The 19,846-nt window shown below is 40.2% G+C and overlaps 1 protein-coding gene across 38 annotated transcripts in view; it reads left to right on the top strand.

Moving 5' to 3' along the window:
* Positions 1 to 19,846, top strand: part of CLASP2 (cytoplasmic linker associated protein 2) — a 289,137-nt gene that overhangs the window by 60,229 nt on the left and 209,062 nt on the right. The window lies entirely within an intron of this gene.

Genomic DNA, 19,846 nt, shown 5'->3' with positions numbered 1-19,846 from the left:
CTTTTCTAAAGATCAAAATATTGTATGAAAAAACTTTGATTATATAGTATTCAGTCTGAAACATTTTTAAAAAGTTGTAATTTTTTAATTTCAAGTAGCTTAGTAATATTAATCCTCATTACAGGCAACCTGTAAAAAATTCTCACCATATTTAAAAGATTTATTTTTCTGGAGATAAAAATTCATAATTATTATTTGATTAAGAAGTATGTTCTTTTTATGACCTGATAGACATTATTTTGTAAGGATTGCCTTCAGTTCTTGCTGCTTTACAGTTTTTGTAAACTCACACTTGTGTCATCAATGATAATATCTTGCTATCTTGCCCTCTGATGGTATCTTTTTCAATTCCCTTTAAATTTCCCAAGTTTCAAGAAGCTTCTTCTCTGACTATTGCATTAACATGTGCAAAATATTTAAGCTTTGATTTCATTATTAGTGCTCTCAGTGAGCAATCTAGTTTTAGGTAGAAAATAGAATTCTGGTAGGGACTTTGGAGGCCTTCTGAGCTAAAGTCCTGTTCCCTGCAGGAATTTTTAGATTATTCCAGACAAATTGATGTTAAATATTTGCTTGAAAACCTCCAATGAAGCATAATCCTCAACTGCAGGATGTATTCCATGATTTAGTAGCTGTTAAAGTTTAGACCCTTCTTCTTATTTCAGGTTTGAATCTGTCTATGCAAAGCTTCCATCCACTGGTTCCTGTCCTACCCTCACAGTTTCAAAAATAAATCCACACTCTCTTCAAGCTCCCCTTTTGTTTTTTAGGCTAAGCTATTTTCATTGGGTAAGCATTTAGCTTACAATTTTCAAACTCCTCATTGTCTTTGCTGCTGTTCTTTGCATTCTGTTTAGTTCTTTAGCATCCTTCTTTTATAGTGACCAAACTAGTCACAGTATTTAAGTGTATTCGGACTAGGTGCTATGTTTAATTATTTTAATTATACCTCTGCTGATTACATTAGCTATTTTGGCTTCTGTATGCTGGGTCATGCTTTATTTGTGGTCTACCAGGAAATACAATTCTCAAAAGTACTACTGTTGAGAAAAAGGGGGTGGCCCTATATATTAAAGAAACAATAAATGCTAGACAAATATTTGCAGATGAAGACGGAAGAATATTGATGGTGGAAGTAACAATGAACCAAAAACAGATATTGTTGATAGCAATATATGCAAACAAGATGAGTTTTATGGAAAACTTCATAAGAAAATCATAGAATTGGAATGTGAAAATATTTGTGTGGTAGGAAATTTTAATGCAATTGTAGATAAACACCCCCTAAATCCTTTTTTTAAATGATGGAAGAAATAGGAACGCAAGATTTATGGAGAGAAACACGCCCCAAGAAAAATCAGTATTCATTCTATTCAAATAGGAATAAATCTTGGTCTGGAATAGATATGGCATGGATGTCATCAAAATTGAAAAATAGAAATAGAACCCAATGTTTGGGCAGATCACAATCCGATAAAAGTTGTATGGAAAGGACAAAAAAGAAAACTGAGATGAACATTGAATCAAGTGATATTGCAAGATAAAAGAATTTATACAAAATATGGAAAAAGAACTGGACTATTTTTTTCAAAGAAAACAGGAAAGAAAGAGACTTCCTTGCAAACTGTATGGAATACTGCTAAAGCGTATATCGGGGGACTAGTTATAACTTACATGGAGAAGAAATAGGAACTCAAAATGTATGGAGAGAAACACATCGCAAGAAAAATCAATATTCATTCTATTCAAATAGATATAAATCTTGGTCTGGAATAGATATGGCATGGATGACATCAGAATTGAAATACAGGAGACTCGAGGTAGAGTTACAAAAAGAACCACAAAAAATAAACTTAAAACAGCAAATGAATTTAACTAAACACAAATTGAATATTCTCCATGCTGCTGCGAAAGCCCAGGATGGGTATGACTCTTCCTGATGACATCATCAAGCTGAGTCCATCTAATATAAAAGTATGTGGGAGAAACCCCCCAGCTTTGACTCAGCTTCTTTCGATGACCATAAGCTGGTATCTCTGAAAGCAGTTAGCAGCCAAAGTGAAAGCTATCTTCATCATTGGCATAGCTCCCGGGGAACCAGTGCAGCTGTGCCTTCAGGAGAGTGGTGCTCCACTCTCCTGCAACGCCGAGGATTCAACATTTCTCATCCAAGGGAGACTGTAAGTAGGGAGCAACTCTTGATCCTCCCCCACAGTCTTCCTTTAGCGATTTTGGCTGCCATGATCATTAAGATCGCATTGGTGATAACAGCGCCTCTCAGCTGATCGTTAAAACTGCAGTTTTCACTTTATTCAGGGCTGTTTATAGCCTAAGGAATGATTTAACCCCTGAGTAGCCTGTAGCTCTTGAGAGTGGCCAATTTGGAGGCTTCTTCTTCAATCACACGTGGCGAGCAGCCATTTTGAAAGCCTCTTCTTCTAAAGAAAGTAGCAAGCAGCCATTTTAGGTGGCATCATCCCCCAAAGGCCAGCTTCTACCATTCATAAGCTCCTATTCAGGCTACTGCATAGACAACACAGTGAGGATCGCTTCCAGCACCTTTGTGTCTGTTTATGCATATTATGGATAAAGACAAGGTCCACACAGAGCCTTCAGGCCTGATCTCTCAAGGCCCCCAAGCTGGTAAAATTGAAATTTATGCTCCCACAATTGAGATACATAGACTTGGGTGATAAGTTTATAAATATGTTCACGGCAATATACCCAAAACAGAAGGCTAAAGTAATAGTGAATGGTGAGGTGACACAAAATTTTACAATCCAGAAAGGTACAAGGCAAGGCTGCCCATTATCTCTGTTATTGTTTATTCTAACTTTGGAAGTATTAACTACAAGCCTTTGCAGCTGACCTAGTGTTTATTTTAGAGGAACCATTGCAATCAGGCTTGAGACTTATGGAGGAATTGGAGGAATATGGAAAAGTTGCTGGACTAAAAGTAGACAAGGAAAAAAACAAAATGATAGTCAAAAATATGATAAATAAACAGAAGGAGGAATTAACAAAGGGAATCCAGATAATGAAAAAAGTGAAGCATTTAGGAATCTATTTAACTGCAAGGTATATAACAATTAAAGAGAACAATTATACCAAACTAACAAATAAAATAAAATTGGGCTTGGAGAGATGCAACTTTCCTTAATGGGCAGAATAGCTGCAATAAAAATGAATATTCTGCCAAAGTTACTTTTTTATTTTAAAATATACCCATAAAACTAGAGAAAAAATATTTTGAGAATTTGAACAAAATAATGTCAAAGTTTATATGGCTAGGAAAAAACCAAGAATTAAATTAAAACTATTGCAAGAATCAAAATAGAAAGGAGAGTTTAGCCTGCCTGATTGGGAACTGTATTATCAAGCTGCGGTACTTACATGGGTAAAAGAGTGGATAATCTTAAGGAATAGGAGATTATTAGTATTGAAGGGCCATGATATCCAATTAGGGTGGCACACATATCTTTGATATGGGAGAAGCAGGGTTCATCGATACTTTCAAAGGCACTGCATAAAAAATGCTCTATTGGTGGTGTGGAATACAATCAACAAAATTATATGAAAATACGTTTGACTCTCCACATTAGAAGCATCCAATGTCAACATCCAACCTCAACTCCAATAAATAACTCCAAGACAAACATCTTCTCAAAGTTTCCTTTTATTAGAATAGTAAACAGGCACATCTGGGAAATCCCGAATCTGAAAGTTTTGGGTTTCCCTCCAATAAGTAATAAAATAACAAATCCACCCCCTGCACCCATCGTTCTATCACTTGCCAACAGGGAGTGGGAATGTGGCTCCAGAGGTGGTGGAGGAGGCTGGGGAAGGGCAGAGTCCACCTGAGCAATCAGAGGAAGATCCAGGCCCATCCCCTTATACATCCTAGGTCACACAGGGAGGAGAGGATCAGGGAAAAGCAAGGTCTACTCAAGAGAAGATTACCATGATCCTCCTCGTGGCTTGCAGGTGGGAGCTATGTATATAAGTTTTTCAGCTACGTAGTTAGAATTGCTGGAGTCAATTAGTGTTTACCTTGAAAGAGGCTTATCTTTGTTGGCGTTCTTCCCATGGACTTTTCTTGGTTATTTGTCTGGAGTTTATGATTAGTTATCTCAGCTTGCTTCAGAACTCTCATCAATGCGGTTTGTTTTGGTTTTCTGTTACCTTCATTATTTACTTTTGTGACTTTAAACTATGTCTAATAAAACAGTGAAGTTAAGTTGAAGGCCTTACCAGACTTTAATATATGTTTTGGGTTTTGAGTTATTTTGAGAGACTACGGGTCATCACAAATAGAGGATTCTGCATGGTGATAAGGGACTGTATAAATATTTTAGAAATAAGAAATGATGTAGAAAATAGGAAAATATATGTAGGTAAAATAGAAGATGAAACAGGAATTGTTAATGGAATGTACGATAACAGCTAGATCAAATAAAAAACAAAAATATGTAAAATACAATTGAAGTATATTAATGTCTATTAAGGATTTATATAATGTGATTGAAATTGTTAGGAATGTAAGTCACCTAACAGTTATTTGGGTTGGAAATATATAAACTAGGATAGACATTTTAATACTATGTCTTTAAGAAAATCCTAAAACTGTAATTGGGTGTAGTTTCTCAGACAGCCATAAGATGGAGCCAGAAACCTGGGTTGTTTAGCCTCAGTGAGTATCTGTTCCTTCTGTTGGAGAGAGTTGCCATTCCTCCTAATGACTGTTACTGATCGTTGATGTAAGTCTGTTACTGAACTGTTTTTTGATACTGGACTTTGATATTTGGATTATCGCTGAACTGAACACTGACTGCTTTACTTGTGAATGACTTGGACTGCTTATCTTGGACTGTGCTTAAACATTTATTGGAAGTAAAAACCTACATTAACTGTACAGTGTATCTGTGAGCTGTGTTGTGTATTATTCTTAAGTACTCTCACTACGTCTCCTTGTATGCGCTCATTCTCCTAACGGGGAATTTCCACAACACTAGTTATGGGCCCAGGCCATACCAGGCTCAGATAACTGAGATTTGGTGTGAATACATAATACTGTATACAGACAGCTGTTTACTGTTTAATTGTGGGTTACTATCCTGGTAAAGATGGCACAAGAACCTTCAACAAGTGTATCACTGATAACCCGGTTAGATGGAACAAACTATGTTTACTGGTCTATGAAGTGCAGTCTACTTTTGCGTAGGGAAGGGTTATGGACTGTAGTTCAAGACCCACCGGATGTAAATGCTTGGGATCCAGCTAATGAGGGTGATGCCAAGAAGCTTGCTGACTTTAAACAGAACAACGAATGAGCTCTTTGTATAATTGGACTAACACTGAGTGACCAGCAGCTAGTCCATATTCGTGGAGAAGAGTCTGCTGCTAGGTGTTGGGAGAAATTGAAGAGGATTTATGTTCGTGACAGTGTAGGCGCACACATACATCTTACACATAAATTGTTTAGAGCATGTCTTCTGAAAGGTGGAGATATGTTAGCTCATTTGAACTTCATGAAAACTTTTCAAGAGCTTCATGAAAAAGAACTGATATTGTCAGAGCTGCATCAAGTTTACATCATTCTTTCCTCATTGGATGAAAGTTATGATGATTATGTATCTTCACTGGGAGTCCTGACCAGAGATAAACTGACATTGACTGACATAACTGGAAGGTTGTTAGAAGAAGCAGGAAGACGACTGGATAGGAACCAACTAAGAAAGGAACAACCACAAGAAGAGGATTTATCTTCAACTGCCTATACTGTTAGGAAATGTTTTTCTTGTGGGGCTAGGGGACATACAGCTAGATTCTGTAAGAAGGGAAAACAACAGAGTACTGATAATCACCAGAAGGCTAAGAAGAATGTTAGTTTAGCTATGTCTAGCAATTCAACTGTAAAATATGATTCATGGGTTATTGATAGTGGAGCATCGCACTGCATTACTAAAGATAGAAAAAGTTTTGTAAAGATGTCTACGAGTATAAACAACATGTATCATTGACAAATGGATGGAAGATGAAAGCTTCTGGTAAAGGTACTGCATATTGTTCTTGTATAAACGAACATTTAACTATATTATATGTACCTAAACTGAAATTTAATTTGTTGTCAGTAAGGGCTTTAGTTAATCTTGATTATGTAGTAACCTTTAGGGGAGATAACTGTACAATAGAGAAAGAGGGTAAAAGTGTTACTGCTAATTTAGAGAATGATTTATATGTGATACATGATGACCAGTTGCAGATGGCTAACTCAGTTTATAACAATGTTAAGCCACATGATGAATGTATACATTTACTGTGTCTGGGGCACATTAATTTCAAAATGCTCAAACAAACTGTTGAATCGTCAGAAGGAGTAAAATTAAAACCCTGTAGCAAGTATTCATACTGTAATGCCTGTAGCCAAGATAGAAGCAAGGTTATTCCAGCAAACAGACTTAATGGTTTTAAGACCAAAGAACCTTTAGGGGTTGTTTTTGCTGAAATAATTGGTCCTAAGAAACCAAGTTTAGGAGGTGCCTGCTATATTTTGAGTATAATGGACCATTACTCACGATACGGTTTCTGCTATCTCATGAAAAACAAAACAGACACATTCCAACATTTCTTTAACTGGCTAAGGTTTGCTGAAAGAAAAATGAAAAGTAAAGTAATTATTTTAGTTACTGATAATGTGACTGAGTTTGTTAACAAGAGATTCCAAACTATGTTGAAATTGGCTGGTGTTGAGCAGTGGCCCCCAACCTTTTTTGTGCCACGGCCTGGTACTGGCATCAGCACGCATGACAAGGCAAGGTGAGCCTAGCGACCGGCCAGCCAGCCGTCCCCCGCTTCTCCCTGCCACCTTCAACTCCTCCTTTGTACCTTTGTCGATGGGCTTCGCTTCAGGACGGCTTCAGGACAGTCGCTCGGCTCACCTTGCCTTGGGTGGTGAAAGAATCCTCATGCCTTAGTTTCATTTGAAGCCCCCCCCCCTTCGATGAAACTAAGACACGAGGATTCCTTCAGGACCCAAACGCTGCTTTCCAACTGGAAAAGCTCACCCGGAAGCACTTTCTCGTCAAACAAGATGGCGGCACCCAGCAAACCGGCGGCCCGGTAGGAAATGTTCCACGGACCGGTACTGGTCCATGGCCCGGTGGTTGGGAACCCCTGAGATAGATGATTGAAAGCAATTTATTGCATTTGAAAATTGACTTGTATAAGAGGTTGTGATAATGGTGATTTCAAAGAAATAGTGCTTATTTAAAATGAAAAATATCATTTTCTAATGAATATCAGTGCTGAATTAAAACATTGCTGTGTGTTTTTCAGGCACTTTTAACTAACAATTAATAGAAACATGCAGAGTAAATATGTTTTGTTTCAAACTTGGAATAGTAGTCCATTTCATTTTGGTTGGAAAGAAAAACCTTGATAGACAATTAGATCAGGACAAATTTTGTTTTGGGTGTTTCAATAATGTGATGTAATTGGAACTTGTAATGATTCCTTTGCTCCATTGCTCTTAATCACAAAAGTCATTAGTCATTAGTCCATTTCTCCCAGTTTGTAGAAGGAGTGGCAAATAGGTGATCTAAACCATTTTTAACATAAAAAATCTTAGTAGTTGTTTTGTTCAATTCCTATGTGCTATAGAGTTTATGGCATCTAGGTCTTCCCAAGAAAAGCATAATTTTAGTCTTGCAAGTGTAAGCTGCTCCTTAGGGATCAGGAGAATTGTAACATATGAAAGCTATACTGGAAGAATACCCTGTTAAAACACTACAAGCAATAGAGGCAAAAATGGAAAATATAGGCAAAGAACACATGACAAGATGCATCAAATTGCAGGAGAAGTAAAACAGATGAATCAGAAAGTAGATTTTTTGGAACATAGAGCATACCAGGGATTTACAGTATGAAAGAGATATGGATAACTTTCCTGTGATGGAGCCACATGTGAAAGAGTTGCTATAACATTTCATGCTATCCCTGAAGAAGGTGCGGAAAATATAATGAGTAAAATAGTCCAAGCTTTGGCACAATTATTCAATTTTGAGGAAGAAAAGATGGATATCAGCTGGCATGGGTTTCTTCAGTGTGTTTGCTATTAGCTGCCATAGTAAAGGAAGGGGTGCCTCGGATATTTGGAATGGGGAAATGAGCTGGTATAGTCCCATGAGGACTGAAAGGGAGATTTGCACTCATGAAATATAGTGCTGTTGAAGGGAGGTGTTTACACTCTGTCAAGGCCAACCATCCTGAGACTCCAGATGGGAGAAATACCTGAAGATGGGCTTTTCCACAACATCATACTCAGTGGTGGGATTCAAATTTTTCCACTACCAGTTTTGTGGCATGGTTTGATGGGCGTGGCCTGGTGGAGGTCAGGTAACTGATTGGGCATAGCCAACTTGACATCACTCATGGCCACACACACCCCCTACCAAGCCAAACCCACAGAACCTGGTAGGAATTTTTTTTTGAACTTATAGCTATTGCAGCCTTTCTTTCTACCTTTCTATTTTCTGCCCAGGCCTGGCCTAATCTGTCAACGGCCTCCTCCTGCATGCCACCTGCTCTCCCTTCACCAGTCGCACTTGTTGCCCTGTTTCCCCTCCTTCAGAGGCCCCGGCTGTAGTCCTGCTTCCTCTCCCATGACCGCCTCTTTCTTTGGGCTTACATTCCTCCCGTGGCAACTGGTGGCAGAGGGGAAGGTGAGCTCTCTTTTTGGGTGCAACTGTGAGCAGCCTTTGTGGTTGTGGCAACTGGCTGGAGACTGCCGAAAACTACTGTAGGTCTCGAATGCAGCAAAAAAGTCGCTGCTGCTGCCCTAGTCTATATACCGGCTATGTACCATTGCCTGCTCCACTTAGACATGCCTGGGCAAGTTCCTCCAGTAGCAGCAGGCAATGGGGTATGCCTGTGCAGCCGGTGCATAGAACAGGGCGCTGGCGGCAGCACATTGGAGAAGGAGGTCAGTAATTTTTGCTGCAAGAAACCTGCAGCCACCAAGTCTTTTGTGAGCTGAGCTGAGTGGGCATCAACAAGTCGACTGGTGAGGCAATTAGCTGGGCTGCATGGTGAAGGCAACATATATAGGGTAGGGTTGGGCGGGGTGAGCAGCAGGCAGGCGAGTGGCAGGCAGGGCGAGCGGGTGACCAGGTGGGGTGTGTGGCCAGCCAGAAGTTGCTACCAGTTTTGCGACCCAGGCCAAATTGCCGCTGCCAGTTCACCCGAACTGGTGTGAACCAGCTGAATACCACCTCTGATTGTACTGGATGTTGATTGGACTCTCAGTGCTGTTCCCCGGGGGGAGGGATTTGGGGTGACTTTCAATCTGTACCTTTCGCATGTTTTGAATCAGATCTTGCCTTGCTTTTGCTATTATTACTTCAAACTTAGTAAAAGTACTTCTCTTCTAAATCAATGGAGTTGGGGGGTTTCTTTCTTTTGAACAGAGACAGGCCTGACATGGATGGTTAAGTAGGTAAAATTTATAGAATAAACTTTTGTTATGCCACGATCTGAGAAGTCCCTAATAATGTGCTGGTTTGTTTTGTAAAAAGAATGATGAGAGCTCAAACCTTCAGTTGTCATTTCAAGACTAAATTGCAGATTGATAATATAGAAATAATTGTTTTGAAGAAAATCTCCATTAGAATACTGAGGAAAAGAAAAGCATATGCCCTCCTGAGAATTATTCTAAAAAAAAGAAGGATTCCATTACTTTGGAACAAACTGGTGATTTTTACATACCAAGGAAAAAGATTTTAGAATGAATTCTATTAAAAAAATGAAATATTCTCCCATGAGCTGTTCAGAACATCCAGTGATGGAAGATGCTTCAGTCCCTTCTAGGAAGGCTGGGCTTTAATTTGAGGACACTCCTCCTCCTCCACGAGACTCCTCCTTAGCGTCCCCAGTTTTAGCTCAGTCTTTCTTCAGACACGTTGTGTTATTTTCCTGGTCGGAACAGAACACTAGCAATTTAGCTGATTTATTTCTCAGGTCAGGTAATACCATATTTTCTGTCACCAACCACCCCCTTGGGAACCTCCAAAAGTCATTTCGCTTGTTTTTTTGTTTTGTTTTGTTTTTATGTTCCAGCCTCCCGAGGCTAAAGCCTCATAAACAGGGAGGCTTATCTTTCCAATCTGCCCTGAGGCTAAAAGCCTCTCCTTTCAGAGACATGCTGCCTTAAATTTCTAAACAAAGAGGCTTATCTCTCCGATCTCCCAGCCGGCTGAGTAAATTTTACGCTCTGTCCCTTACAGACTTGAAGCTTCCATTTAAAACTGCAGCCTTTCCCCCTTTTTATTACGAGGCTTTCCCCGCAGAATACCTCAGGGCAGGGAATTAGCCCCTGCGCCTTCCCGCTGAGTGGTTTCGCTTTCAGCACACCGGGCGGTGATAGCTGCTTTCGTTTTCATTCTGCCACGAGGCAGCCAGCATTTTAAAGGCTGCCATGATTAAATTTGCTGAGTATTTGTTACTGTCTGTGAAGAAAGTTTCTCAACAAGGTTTCTTTTTTTGAGGACCTGGGAAGTAGTCCCTGCCTCCAGTCCACTGGATGATAGAGGACTTGAACTGCTGGATTCCACAGGCAATGAGTGCAGCTAAACTGATCTAATTATCAGTTACAGACCTCTGTGCCCTCATATAGGTGCCAGGTCTGGAGGGGGGTGTTCTGGTCTCCACATTTAATATTACAAGTACTTTACTCAAAAATTGACTTGACTGACTTAAATTCTACAAATCTTTTAAGTTATTAAAATATAGATAAATAGATAACAAAGCAAAACAGAACAAGGAGACAACATTTGCTAAAGGCATTGGGGAACTATTTATTCCAGGATCCCCTGCCCCTTAAGGGAGCAGGCTCCTAAGGTGTTCCAGCAACCTAATTTCATAGCCTCTTTCCATTGCTATCAAAGGCATTACCATGGCCAGCAGCTACAACTCCAGATCTAGACTAACTGCTAAAAATAGAGATAAGTCCACGGAGCCCCAAAAGACCTCTCAGGCAGCAGAGAAAGATGCACGCAGACGCCATCAGGCATTAGAAAGGCAGGTGGGAAAATGTACACGAGCAGCTGCACAGCCCACCTCTTCACCACTCATCATACCCTCTACCTCACAGGCCCAGAATCCTCCAACCGCCCCTCTGGATTTATCCAGAAGGAGCAGCATATCGACACAACCTCCCCAGGAGGCTCTTTCTAACATTTTCTCCCCAAGGAGGGCTCCAGAGGCAACATTCACGCCAACTGCTGCTGGCCTCAGACAAGAGGAGGAACTTCCAGAGGAAATCCCTGCCAACATGAGAGTGTGGATGGAGCTAGCTATCCAGAAAGGCATAGCAGCAGGCGTCCAACAGGCTATTCAGGCAGGATGAACACCCTCAGCTTTGGGTTGCAGATCTCTTTCAGAACTATCTCTGGGCATCAAGGATCCACACCTTCATCAGGTACCCCCCCTGCAGAACTATCTTTGCCCACTGTCAGAGACCCTCAGTACACACAGGGATATGGGAGATCAAGGGGATCCAATGGATCAAATGGAGGAGGGGTCATTACACACCATTGACCAGGTATTGTCAGAGGTGGATCCGTTAGAAAGGGGGATGTCTGATGATGAAGGCCTCTCACCTGACCTCCCCGTATTTACAGGATTATTCCGCCCACAATTATTAAAATCCCTGCTGTTTAAGGCCAAGAACACCACACGACTGGATAATACGGGTACCGCTCCCCCACCAAATACTCCAGGGGAAGCAGAGGATCTCATATTCTCTCAACCAGTCACTGAGGCAGAGGTTATCCCTGTGCCACACATATTTTCCAATTTAGTACAAAAACAATGGGCTGCAGCAGCCTCATATCCCGCTCCCACAGGACATGATAAAAAATACTATAATTTGGCACCCGAGTTCTCTAAATTTCTAAACACTCCAGAAGTGGATGAGCCTATCATTGCGCTTGCATCTTCCTCAGCCATCCCAAGTGAAGCTGAAGAGGGTCTCAAGCCTGAGGAAAAGAGGGTGGAACTAGCCCTCCACAGGGCACACGTCTCAGATGCATGGGCCATCAGAGCGGCCACAGCTGCCTCCTTTTTCACCAGATCATCTCTCAGATGGCTCCGCCACCTGAGGGATACCATTCTAGCCTCAAACATTAGGGCACATCAAGATGTGGCTAAATTAATCGCTGCTGCAGAGTTTTCAGCAGATGCTACCTTCAGTGTAGTTAAATTATCCTCTAGGGCCATTGCTTCCCAAATTGCGACTAGAAGGTTACTTTGGCTCAGGCATTGGCAGGCAGATGTCAAGCACAAGTGGCGGTTTGCCTAAGCTCCCATCTTAGAGAACAAACTATTTGGCAGTGCACTTGAACCCCTCCTAATTGAAACTAGAATCTAGAATCGTCAATCAGAGTCCAGATCACCACAGCCCTTTTGCAGGGGTTCCTTTTGCCCCATCTACCAACCCGACTACCCAAGATTTCAAAGACAGCCTGGATTCAGACAACAGACAGATAGAATTGAACCTGGGGACAGATATAGAAGGGGACTCCATCCTAGAAGACAATTTCGAGGTACAAGATCTAGGCCCTTTCGCAGGTCCAAGTAACAACCACAATGAGATTCCCATTGGCGGTTGCCTAAAAAGGTTTGCCGACCAATGGGACTCCTCTACCACTGACACAGGGGTCAGGAACACAGTACGATTTGGTCTGGCACTGTACAGCTCCATCCCCCCCGATTTTTTTATGAAGTCCCCAATTTCCAGGGATGCAGAAAAAAGGTTTCTCATGGACACAGCCATAGCACATCTACTAGAGATCCAGGCCATACAACCCGTCCCTTCTAATCAAAAAGTCTTGGTTTTTATTCGCATCTCTTCGTGGTCCCTAAAAGTTCGGGGGGATGGAGGGCATTCCTGGACTTAAAACCTCTAAACCAATATTTAGTTTACTGAAAATTTAAAATGACCACTCTCCAATCCATCTTACTCAGCATCAGAAAAGACGATGTCCTTACCTCCATAGACCTCGTGGAAGCTTACTTATATATCCCAATTAGGCCCTCACATTTCAAATTCCTTCGTATCTGTTACAATAACGTCCATTACAAATATATTGCTCTCCCATTTGGCCTAGCTTCAGCTCCCAGAACTTTTACAAAGGTCTTGGCTGCCTTGGCAGCATCACTCAGAGATAGGTCCATCCGACTTCAATGCTACTTGGATGACATTCTTATTCTGGCATCTTCCATCAATCAAGCAAATTCAAACACTCAAACTACACTTGTAACCCTACAACATGGGTTCTCAATCAATTGGTCAAAAAGTCATTTAACACCCTCTACTAGACTCATTCACCTTGGCGCCATCATTGATACCCTGGAAGGCAAAGTTTTCCTCTCCCCTGACAGACGAGAAAGCATTAGAGATTTGGCTCAACAGACCAAAACTCTTAGGAAAGTACAACTATGTCTCCTTTCTAAATTGCTTGGAAAAGTGATTTCTTGTATTTCTATTATCCCTTGGGCCCGGTTCCATGCAAGAACCCTGCAATGGTTCCTGTTGCCATACCAATGTGCTGGGAGAGACTACGGCAGGACTTGTGTAAAAGTTCCATCAACTGTTCTCAGGTCTCTACAGTGGTGGACACGGCCCGAAATCAACAAGGGATGCCTTTTCAAGGATCCACACAGGTCGATTGTTACAACAGATGCCAGTCTAGTGGGATGGGCGGCACACTTCCAATCACATACAGCGCAAGGCCTTTGGACGGATTCAGAGAAGGCACACAATATCAACTAACTAGAACTGAGAGCAGTGTACTTGGCACTTCGACAATTCCTCCCGCATCCCCATTGCAAACATGTGCTCATCTTATCAGACAACATAACTACAAAGGCCCATATCAACAAACAAGGGGGCACTCATTCCAATCTACTAATGAGGGAAGCAGAAAGACTATTCCTGTGGGCCGAAATCCATCTTCTCTCTCTAAAGGCGGAGCACATATCTGGAGTAACGAACGTACAAGCGGATTGGCTCAGCAGAGCCACGTTGGGCCAATCAGAGTGGCGTCTGGACCCCAAGATCTTTCTGGTGGCTACTCGGAGGTTGTGCCAACCGGTAGTTGACCTGTTTGCCTCCCCACTCAATGCACAGCTTCCCCAGTTCATTTCTCGTTACCCATCGCAGGGGGCGGAGGACGTGAACGCACTCAGATGTCATTGGCCCACCAGACTGCTATATGCCTTTCCTCCCCTCTCCGTGATTCCCAAATTGATTCAGAAGTTGCTGGAAGAAAAAGCGGACCTGCTATTAGTGGCTCTTTATTGGCCAAGGCGAGCATGCTTCGCGGACCTGAAGGACCTCTCGGTGGTACCACCATGGAGGATACCATCATCGGTCATATCGCTGTCTCAAGGCCCAGTGCTACACCCAGACCCCCAATGGCTAAACTTAGCCATATGGAAGTTGAACGGCGATGTCTGAGAGATGAACACCTTTCTACTCAAGTTATTCACACTATTCAGTCGGTTCGATGTCCTTTGACGAACCGAATCTATGAGGCCACCTGGTCTAGCTTCTGCCGTTGGTGTCAGAAGGTTCAGATCGACCCCACTTCCCCATTAGTAGCGCAGTTATTAGAATTTTTGCAGGAGGGCCTAAACAAAGGGTTATCACCCAATACTCTGCTGAGACAAGTGGCGGCCCTGGCTTCGGTCATATCTTGGGATGATTTTACCTCCATATCTCAATTACCCTTGCATTCGCCGTTTTCTGTGCGGTGCCAAGAACTTGAGGCCCCCCATAGTGCACCGATACCCAACTTGGGGCTTACCCTTCGCCCTTACCCTTCGAGCCACTAAGGACCATGACGCTTCGATTTCTAACCTACAAAGTAGTTCTGGTAGCAATTATATCTGGCCGAAGAATCTCCAAACTAGCTGCATTATCGGTGCGCAAAGATCTCTGCATTTTCCATTCAGATAGAGTAGTTCTCAGACCAGATCCCTCCTTCATTCCACAAGTTAATTCGGCATTCCATAGAGCTCAAAAGCTGGTGCTCCCAAATTTTCGCTCACATCCATCACACAGGCTCGAACACTAATGGCACCGCTTAGACGTAAGAAGAGCCTTACGTATCTACATAGAGTGCATAGAGCCCTCCAGAAAGACAGAAGCCCTTTTCGTGTCCTTTCAGCCTAACACCCTGGGGCGCAAGGTTTCACCCTCTACCATAGGTAGATGGCTAAGGGCCACCATTGCTAAGTCGTATGACTCACTTGATTCCAGTGCCCCAAGGCATTACCGCTCACTCCACCAGGAGTGCAGCCACCACAGCAGCATGGGCGACCCAAGCTACAATAGAGGAGATTTGCCGAGCTGCAACCTGGGCTTCTCCATCTCCATTTATTGGAAATTATAAAATTGACATCTTTGCTTCTGCTGAGGCTTCATTTGGTAGTAGAGTTTTGCAGCAAGTTATTTCAGAGACAGTTAGGTCTGCAACCCAGACGGAGTCCCGCCCTTAGGACAGTGCCAAGCTTTGGTATGTCCCATTACTGGATGCTCTGAACAGCTCATGGGAGAGAGGGCTTTGGTACTTACCTGATACGCCCGTTCTCTGAGCTGTGAAGAGCATCCAGCCCCTCCCTTTTATTCCGTCTGGTAGGGGGTCTGTTCCGGCCAGGGTTATTACATAGGCTTAAGCACATAGGGTATCAATACCTTGGCTTCGCAAAACTGGGGATGCTAAGGAGGAGTCTCGTGGAGGAGGAGGAGTGTCCTCAAGTTTAAGCCCAGCCTTCCTAGAAGGGACTGAAGCACGTCCCATCACTGGATGCTCTTCACAGCTCACATAGAATGGGCGTATCAGGTAAGTACCAACGCCCTTTTTCTTCTCACACCTAAACTGATTGTAGACAAGACACAAGAAGCAAGGGTAATGGAAGATAAACTTGATCAGAATAAAAAAAGTCAAATCAAATAAATCAAAGCCAATTAGTAGACTCTGGAGGTCCTACCAAACATTTTTTTATTCCAGAGTTGCTAGTGTTGATGACTGAGGCTCTGTTTAAACAGTTAAAGAGATATTTCTAAGATTATTTAACAAAGAAAAAAACCCCAAGCATTAAAGTATAAATTATTGCAGGATGCTAAAGAAAAAAGAGTTTTGGATCTTCCAGATTTAACACTGTATTTTGAGATGTGTTGTTTGGTTTGGATGAAGGAAAGGAGACCTTAAAAAATAAGAGATTATTGGATTTGGAAGGTCACGAATGTTTGGACAGCCCACCTATCTATGATATGATAACTTTAAAATAAATGCAGATTTCAAGGATCATTTTATTAGGCGTGCCATTTATAGAGTTTGGAATAAATACAAAGAAAATCCTTTTTTTAAATATCTCTGGGTGTTATCCAAATATTTTTTTTAAAGAAAGGGAATGATAGTGAGTTACAATTGGTGAGTTATAATTTATACTGAATAATATCCTTTGTTCAAAGTTAATCACTTCTCAAATCAAAAGAAGACTTGGAACACGAGGGTTGTACCTATCATTGGTTTACCTATCTATGGCTAAAATAAAGGTTTACCCTGGATAAAAAAAATTGTGGTTTTGAAGCTGCTAAAATGAATTTGAAATGATACACTATTAATGATGAACACCTTATAGCTAGGCTTTATAAAATGCTGTTACAGTTAAACCTAGATAAAGAATATGTTAAACATTGCATGATTCAATGGACAATAAATTTTGGTTATAATATGATATTAAGGCTGTGCGAAAATATGTAAGCTAAAGGACTAATAGTAATAGCATTTGGACTTAGATACTGCTTCATAAGTGGTTCACAGCACTAAGTGGTTTATAGATTCAGCATATTGCCCCCAATAATCTGGGTCCATTTTACCAACATCAAAAAGATAGAAGCTGAGTCAATCTTGAGCCAATCAGGATCGAACTCTTGGCAGTGGGCAGAGTCAGCCAGCAGTACTGCATTGTAACCGCTTTACCACCTTTACATTGAATTATAACCTTAAAGATAATTTATTTAAAATGTACCAGTGGTATGTAGCACCAGATAAATTATCAAAGATGTAAAAAGATGTTTGAATGTTTATTGGAAATGTAAGTGAAAATAGGTACTTTTTATCACATATGGACATTTGACAAGGCAAAAAAATATTGGAAATAGATTCATGTTTTAATTCAGAAGATTTTAAAAATGGAGTTAGAGTGGAAACCAGAAACTGTTCTTCTATGATTATTAGATAAAGAAATGGAAAATAATTTGGGGTTTTGTTGTTATATATGTTGATGGCTGCAAGAATTCTATATGCTCAGAAATGGAAAAAAGCACTAGCTCCCACAATGGAGGAATTGATTGAAAAGATGATGGAATTTGCAGAGATGGTGAAGTTGACTGCACTAATTACGAAAAAGAATGTTTTGTGGTTACTTGGAAATTGCTTCTGGACTGTGTATGTGGAAGAAACGAAATTTAACTTTGGATTTTTATGATAAAGTAGCTTACTGCTGCTATATGGCTAGTACTATTTAGTATATGTAAAAAGTTGATACAATAACTTTTATTAGTTACGTTACTGCGCTAAAAAATCATAAGCTACTGCTTTTTGTTTTACTTTTTCCCTTTTTCCTCACATAATCCCCTCTATCTCCTTTCTCTCTCTTTTTTCCATTGTATTTATTTTTATTTGTATTTTATATTAAGAAAAAAAACTTTTAATAAATGTATATATATATATTTTAAAAAACACTACCAATTCATCAAAAAATGCAGAGACCAAGGTTTGTAGAATTGTTTGCGTTCATTCTGTCCTCAAGAGAATACACAGAGTACATACATAGCAAAATTTCAACACATCAACCAAACAGAAGTTGTTTGCTGAAAGATCCATGTCAACTGCCATAAAAATTAGATTCAAATTGCCAATCGGTATAAAAATGAGTTATTTTTGAAAATAAGTTGAGGTTAACTATATGTGTATATTCTGCATTCTCCTATATCCTGTTGAAATGGACAAATAACAATATTAAATTTGACACAAGCTAAATAAAGAAAAAAGTGAAAGAAAATTTAAAAAATGAAAAGAAATGAAAAAGATACAAAGGAGTAATTTCTAATATTTTTCATAGTAATTATGTTGTAAGTACAAATATATTTTAGCTCTCTCTCTCAAGTTAACACCAAACACAGTAGTACATACATCACATACTCAAACATAGACATACATACTTTTACATTTACCTTGCAAATACATCTATATACAGTCCAAGTTCAAAAAGCAAATATCAAAAAATACACTGGCATGTAACAGTGAGCAATTTTCTTCTATGTCTAGTTGTCATCTGTTGACCACAGCATCACTTCCATCTATGCTATGAGTTTTCTCTGTTGGCATGCCACTCCGGATGATGCAGGGATTAGTGGGAAAACATATTAAATCAGCCATGGGGGACTTAATCCAGTGTGGAGAACTGTTAAGGGATTCTAAAAACCTGGCATTTGCATAAGTGGGTCACTGACTTGCCTGAGATGCAGGTTCTTATCTGTTCCCCAGATCATTGTTAGAGATCATTTAAAAGCTCAGGAATAACACCGACAACAAAATTCTGAAGAATCTCAGTCCCTCACCTTTTTTTCCCTCTAGTCTCTTGGATTAATTTGTATTATGCACTAGAAGCAGAGTTTGAATCCAAATTTGTTTATTTTAGAGAAGTATTACAAATAATGATCATAATCTTTGGTGATTATTTTTATTTTAAGGTTAATGAACCAGATGCCTCATTGTCTTAGAAATGTTAATGTCTGTCAGGATTTCTGCATATACATCTTTCCTAGTGAGTGTTTTAAACGATTTCTTGAGAAACTATATTTTTCATTACATAGAATACGGGGGAAATCATTTCTATTCAATGTTATGTACAATACATTTTTATTTTTAATTTCACTGTGCTTAAAACAATAGGACATTGAATTCCTATGTTTTAAGGGTTAAAGTGATCTGAAATGTTGCCTTCCAGTACATGTGCAAGGGCAAAGCACAGTTACCATGGAGACTGCTAGAATAATGTTTCCTGTCTTTCTCTTGCATTCTGATAGTAACATACTCCTGCATACAAAATGCTTAGAGCAGTATACCATTGGATGATTATATGAAGGAAACACTTTTGATATTTTTGGATACACATTACAATTAATATCAAGTTCCATAACAATATAAATGTGGTCAAGAGGTACAGAATTAATACTGATACAAGTCAATAGTTTTCAGCACATTTTTAAACATTCCTTTCTAAAGTCACATTTTGTAGAACATAATAGGAATGTATAGTTTTATTCTAGAACGACACAAAAATTTTCTAGTGTGAAGCATATAGGAATTACAGGAGTTCCATTGACAGGATGAAAACCATAACTGATAAAGATTTCAGAGAAAGAATGTCTGTGTCTGTGTCTGCACACCGCTCTAAGCTTTATACAGTTCCGTAGCAGCCTCGCCCATCTTGTCTATAATGAGAAACTACAGATTGCTTTTTTCATTTCATTTATCCTGCCAAACATATTTTTCTATAATTGAGTAGTGAAATGTTCACATGCTATTTAGAATATTAAGTTTTTAGAGTGTGGGTGTAATTTGAAGTAAAAAAACCTAAAGCATCAAGGAACAAGTTGAAAAGAAAAGTTATAAGCCAGATAACTTTCCATTTTTAAAAACAAAGCCCTTTTAAGAAAAGTAAACCCTATCAGAAAATTACAAAATAGAGTATGTTTGGGCATGGGAATGAATTT

This window comes from Pseudonaja textilis, chromosome Z (genome assembly GCF_049901715.1).
Source record: "Pseudonaja textilis isolate UNSWEBS1 chromosome Z, rPseTex1.2, whole genome shotgun sequence".
NCBI lineage: Eukaryota > Metazoa > Chordata > Lepidosauria > Squamata > Elapidae > Pseudonaja > Pseudonaja textilis.
The sequence above is the reverse complement of the archived record's forward strand: the minus strand, read 5'-3'. Positions and strand labels throughout refer to the sequence as shown.